Raw genomic sequence first — 6,968 nt, forward strand, 5'->3', positions numbered from 1 at the left:
AGCGGTAGTTGGTATGGTTTAACATAAGGCTTTGCCTTAACTGTGTTATCTTCATTAACCTCTTCAACTACCGGTTCTGTTTCCTTCTCTTGCTCAGGCTGTGGTGCCTGTGTAGTAGGAATAGAGTCATCAGAAATTACAGGCATTTCAGGTGGTTTAAGTGTAATACCACTTCTCATGGTAGTGGCTTTAGCTGTTACATTCCGGGGGTTAGCATTTGTATCGCTGGGTAGACTCCCCGGTTTTCTTTCACCTATCAACCTTGCTAGGTTGCTCACTTCTTATTCCAGATTTTGGATAGAAGCTTGTTGATTTCTAAATGCTTGAGCATTCTGTTCATTGGTTTGTTTCTGAGATGTGAAAAATTGTGTTTGAGATTCAACTAGCTTCGACATCATGTCTTCTAAATTTGGCTTTTTATCATCGGTTTGTGGTGGTTTATTTGGAAAAATAGGTCTTTGCTGGTTGTAAGTATTATTAGATACTTGTTGATTGCTAGGACCTTGTTGGTTGTTGTATGGAACATTTCGGTTATAATACTGATTGTAGTTTGGTCTTGGCGGTTGATAATTATTCTGATAATTATTTCCAGGCCTTTAGTTTATATATGAAACATTCTCTCTTTGTTCCATTGTTTGTTCAATACCGAAACAATCTTTTGTCAAATGTGGTCCTCCACACTGTTCACAACTAATGCGTATTGCGTGAATATCCTTAGTCATCTTTTCCATTCGTCTCTCGAGAGCATCTAACTTTGCGGAAATGGAATCAAAGTCATGGCTAGAATCGGCTCTAGCCGCTTTAGATGATCTAGCGATGTCTTTTTCTTGATGCCACTCATGTGAGTTGGAGGATGTGTTATCAATAATTTTGTAAGCTTCAATTGCGGTTTTCTTCATAATGGAACCACCAGCTGCTATGTCGATGTCTTTTCGTGTAGTAATGTCACATCCTTGGTAGAATATTTGTACTATTTGATAAATGTCTAAACCATGTTGAGGACATCCTCTTAACAACTTCCCAAATCTTGTCCACGCCTCATATAGAGTTTCATTTGGCTTCTGCGTGAAAGTAACAATTTCTCCTTGAAGTCTCACGGCTTTAGATGCCGGAAAGAATCTTTTAAGAAATTTCTCAACTAAAATATCCCATGTATCAATCGCCCCTTCAGGTAACGATTCTAACCAATCTTTGGCTTCTCCCTTTAAAGTCCAGGGAAATAACATGAGATAGATCTGTTCATCCTCAACTTCTCTAATTTTAAATAGAGTACAGATCCTATTAAAGATACGAAGATGTTCGTTTGGATCTTCCTTCGGCGCACCACTAAATTGGCATTGATTTGTTACCATGTGTAGGATTTGTCCTTTAATTTCATAATCTGGCGCATTAATATCTAGTTGAGTAATTGCATAACCTTGGCCAGTGCGTTTTGCTCTCATTCGGTCTTCCATACTTAGAGGTTCCTGATTTTCCATGATTGAATTTGTTGAATCTGAATTACTCGAGGATTCTGATTTAATGGTTTCTTCCTCGACAATCTCTGGATGAGTAATTTGTGGTCAAGGAGGAATGATTAGTTGTTCAGGATCTTTGAATTGTCCTTGAATATCCTCCGGGTTCTCAATTGTGAGGTCGGGTTCAAAAAATGGATTATCTGAAATTTGAATTGAAGTACTTGGTCGAGTAGATGATGATTCTAAAGAAAAATCAACGGCGACAATGTTGGCTAGATGTCTTGATCGAGTTACAGGTGGTGAACGTATGAAAGGTGGTGAGCGTTTTGCTCGGTGCATTCACAGAATATCCTATTAGTTATAAAGATAAAAAAAAATTATATAAGTTATCAAATTAATAGATTTTTCTGATTTTGCCCATGTTTCGAATAGCCAATAGATGCAGCAGGTAACCAGGACCCTTTAAATTGGAAGCCCACAACTCGCTACTAACAAATCCAACTATTACTACGAACCAGAAAATTTTGGATGTCTATCAATTTAACCACTTAAAATAATTTTTCGTCAAAATTTTGAAGATAAAATCCATGTCCTAAAAACTAGAGCGTCGAGAAATAAGAAAGAAAAAGAGTGCGTCGAAAAAAAAAGTCAAAAAATAAAAGGTCGAAAAAATAATAATAAGAAAGCAAAGCGTCGAAACTTAAAAGTCTAAAAACTAAATATTAAAACTTGTGTCTAAAGGAATTAAACCTTAAAAGAAATTCTATATCCAAAATGGCAATAACTTAAAAGGCACTAAAATCTATTAAATACTAAAGCGATAAGTGACGTCATAAAATTCTAAAGCGCCTAAATCTTAATCTAAAGAAAAAGCTCTTAAGGGATTTTATGGCAAAGCTTAAAAATCTAGAAATAAAGTAACTACGGCAAAATACTAAGTTACGAACTAATTACGAACAATAAATATATAAATTACGAATTAAACGATTAAAATATACAATTTATAAAAAGATATAAAAAGTAATAAAATTACTTATTTTTATAAAAATATTATTTTTTTTATAAAAGTATTAATTTTATATAATTAATAAAAACTTAATATTACAAGTTATAAATTAAAACTTAAAATTAAAAACTAATTAAATAACTAAAACCTAATTAGGGTTAATAATAATAATAATAATAATTAATTTAAAACCCTACTCGTAATAAATGATGTACCAGGTTTGCCTGTCACAGCTGCTCATGCGATCGCATGAGATAATGCTTTCAGGCTCATGCGGTGGCATGGACCAGTAATCCAGTTTAGTTCTTGGGCTGCTACAGTATTGTGGCCCGATTTCTAATTTATTTAATTTTTTTTCTAAGTTTAATATATATAAAATATAAATATAAACTTATTAGTTTTATATAAAAAAATATTACTTATTAGTTTTATAACTCTTTAAAATATAAACTTTTAATTTAAAAACTTAAAAATATAGAAATATATATTTCTTTTTTTTATGTTTTTATATTTTTGTATTTTTAACAAAATATTTTTACAAAATAAGAAATATTATATTTTTACAAAAATATCTTAAAAACTAATTTTTTTATAGCGTTTCGCTTTCGGCGTTGTTGAGTTCCCCGGCAGCGGCGCCAAAAATACATGATGTGTGCGAGGTATAGTACGTAATACTATTAATTTTACTACGAAATACTATTAAATACGATACAATTTTACACATGCTACAATACTTATAGTCAGTGTACCTAATCGTAGAGTAGTGTAGTTTTTAGTAAGTCTAGTTCGTTCCACATGGAGCTAGCTGAGTTTAACGCTATATATATTTTAAACTATATTTGTATAAATATATAGATATATAAGTAGAATTATTATTATTATAAAGGGGGGTTTTACCGTTTAATGACCGGTTTGTCGATTTTAAAACTTAAGTCACAATTAAAACCTAATGTAAAATATTAAAAATAAATATAACTAAAATTAAAGCGTAAAGTAAATGACGATAAATAAAAGTGCGATAAATAAAAGTGCAATAATTTAAAGTACGATAAATAAAATGACGATAAATAAAATGACGGTAAATAAAAGTACGATGAGATATAAATTAAAGGAATTATGCTTATTTAAACTTCCATAATCATGATGTTTGACATGCTGATTTTAATTTATTACCATGGGTTAATTGTCCTTTGTCCTGGATTATTCGATATGTCCATCTGGTTTTGTCCATAATAGTCCATCGGTCATAATTATAAAGTGCGAGAGTCTTTGCCAAATTAACCTTATACCGGAAGTCAAATATTCCAACTAATTGGGGACTTAAACTGTAACAAGGTCTTAATACTTTGTTTAATGAATACACCAGGTTATCGACTGCGTGTAATCCAAGGTTTTAATACTTTGTTAACAATTACACCAATTACCCTTGAATGTAATCCACCCCTGTTTTAATGAGTCCAGTGACTATTAATCCATCCCCGTGTCCGGTCAAATGAAAAATTATTAGTATTTATAGATATCCCGCCTACCATACCCGATTAAGCGTATGTGGTTATATATAAATACGTCAAGTTGTAAATCTCTGCATTAAATTAACGAGATATCATTTAGTTAATATAAAGCCCATTAATAGCCCATAGTCTAATTTCCACATGTGTCGGTCTTTTGTCCAAACCCCAATTATGGTCCAAAGCCCAATAACCTAGTCTTAATATTTAGTCCAACATCACGATTACTTCGGCTTAAATAAACATAATAATAACTTAGCTACGAGACATTAATTTAAAAAGGTTGAACATAACTTACAATGAGTATTAATCGCGTAGTGTTACACGGACAGAATTTTGACTTACAAACTTAAAACATTCGCCACTATAACCTTATTATTATTAACTTAATATTAAAATTAAAATTATAATTAAAATATAAATATATATTGAGAGATAGAGAGTAATTGAATAAGGTGTAAATAAAATGTCGAATTCGCTGGCTATTTATAGCACCTGACCTTGCTTTTCATCCCATGCGATCGCATGGATTTTGGTTTTGCTGGCCATGTGATAGCATGGCTTCCTTGGCCAGCTCACAATGATTTGTTTTCTAGTTTGCCGACGTTTTATTTAATTATATAATATAATATATATAATTATATATATATTATATTATATTCATGTGCATAGTTGACTTGTAATTTTAGTCCCGTTGCGTCGCGCGTTGACAGTTGGTTCATGTCCCGGTTCTGGATTTTCGAACGTCCTTTCGTACTATTTAATATCATGTACTTTGTGTTTCGCGGCTCATACTCTTGTAACTTTTAGACGTTTCTCAGCAATAATTTGAACCACTTGGATTGTACTTTGTACTTTTTAGCTTTTTGGTCGTTTGCGTCTTCAAATCGTCGAATCTGTCTTTTGTCTTCACCTTTTATTATTTAAACGAATATCATTTGTAAATAGAACAATTGCAACTAAAAGTTTGTCTTTCATGAAGGATAATGCTATGAAATATATGTTCGTTTTTAGCATTATCAGATCCTATAGCTCAAGCCCCTAGACCTGAATAGGCCATTATGAATTGAAAGTCTTTAATCATTATCTGATTACATACTTATCATTTTTAATCTAGACACGTCATACTGCAATTATTGCATAAATGGAGTATAGACAAATCATATCTTATCATATCTATCCCAATAAACTTTATCTAACACTTTTCCTAAATTTCCTTCGTAAATTACGGAAATCTTTTTGCTACATATACGTATTCAAGGGGACGAATATATCATTCAGTATTCAACACCCACTCGTATTAAAAACCCTAATTCCAATCACATAAGATGGATTTCTCACTTGATTCCTCGAACTCCTCGACCTCGAATGGCAGTGTAACCAGAACAAACGAACCAATTAGCCATCATCTATTTTGGATGAACTGGGAATGGGTTCGTAGTCTACTTAATCAATGGAGAAGTGAAGAAGGTGATCCTTTTCACCCACTACATTGCCCTATTAGCGAAGAACTTGAAGAACTTACTGGCAAACCAATCTGGAACACCATTTTCACCCTAAAAAATTGTTCATTTTATCGGGTAATCTGGTACGGTGGGCGAGATATCTATAAATACCAATAATTGTTCATTTTACCGGACACGGAGATAGATTAATAGTCAATAGACTTGTTGAAACAGGGGTAAATTACATACAAGGGTAATTGGTGTAATTGTTAACAAAGTAATAAAACCTTGGATTACACGCAGTCGATAACCTGGTGTATTCATTAAACAAAGTATTAAGACCTTGTTACAGTTCGAATCCCCAATTAGTTGGAATATTTGACTTCGGGTATAAGGATAATTTGACGAAGACTCTCGTACTTTATATTTATGACTGATGGACTATTATGGATAAAACCGTATGGACATATCGAATAATCCAGGACAAAGGACAATTAACCCATGGTAATAAATTAAAATCAACACGTCAAACATCATGATTACGGAAGTTTAAATAAGCATAATTCTTTTATTTCATATTTTATCGCACTTTTTTTTACTGTCATTTTATTTATCGTACTTTTTAATTATCGCAATTTTATTTATCGCACTTTAATTATCGTCATTTACTTTACACTTTAAATTAAGTTATATTTATTTTTAATATTTTACATTAGGTTTTAACTGCGACTTAAGACAAAAAATTGACAAACCGGTCATTAAACGGTAAAAACCCCCTTTTATAATAATAATATTAGTTATATATATATATATATATATATATATATATATATATATATATATATATATATATATATATATATATACAAATATAGTTTTAAAAATATAGCGTTAAACTTGGCTAGTTTTCTGTGGACGAACCGGACTTACTAAAAACTACACTATTGTACGATTAGGTACACTGCCTATAAGTGTTGTAGCAAGGTTTAGGTATATCCACTCTATAAATAAATAAATAACTTGTGTAAAATTGTATCGTATTTAATAGTATTTTGGAATAAAAATATAACTATTTCGTATACACCTCTACGCACATCAAGTATTTTTGGCGCCGTTGCCGGGGACTCTTAAACGCCGAAAGCGAAACGCTATATAAAAAAAAGATTTTTAATTTAATTTTGTAAAAATACATTTTAAATATCAAAAATATAAAAGAAAAGGAAAAATATATATCTATATTTTTAAGTTTAGTTAAATTTAAAAAGTTTATATTTCTATTTATTGTGAAAAGTTATAAAAACTAATAAGTAACTTTTTCTTATTTATAAGTTTTATATAAATATTTTACAAAAATATAAAATAGAAAAAAAGTAAAAATAATCGAGCCTGGTACTGTAGCAGCCCAATTTGTGATCGGAATATATGGGCTATGCGACCGCATGAACCCGAAGGCTAAAACTCATGCGACCGCATGAGATGATCTGACACGCCTGATACTCTGCCGACAGCATTAATTACGCGGTATTATTAATAATTATTATTAATCAACCCT

At 31.3% G+C, this 6,968-nt stretch overlaps 1 non-coding gene across 1 annotated transcript; it reads left to right on the plus strand.

Annotated features, from left to right (window-relative positions):
• The first annotated feature begins 987 nt into the window (after window positions 1-987).
• Window positions 988-1,094, plus strand: LOC139887024 (small nucleolar RNA R71). The gene has a single exon (XR_011772877.1). It is a non-coding gene; the product is annotated as a small nucleolar RNA R71 (small nucleolar RNA).
• The last annotated feature ends 5,874 nt before the right edge of the window (window positions 1,095-6,968 follow it).

Source organism: Rutidosis leptorrhynchoides, chromosome 1 (assembly GCF_046630445.1).
Source record: "Rutidosis leptorrhynchoides isolate AG116_Rl617_1_P2 chromosome 1, CSIRO_AGI_Rlap_v1, whole genome shotgun sequence".
Classification (NCBI taxonomy): domain Eukaryota; kingdom Viridiplantae; phylum Streptophyta; class Magnoliopsida; order Asterales; family Asteraceae; genus Rutidosis; species Rutidosis leptorrhynchoides.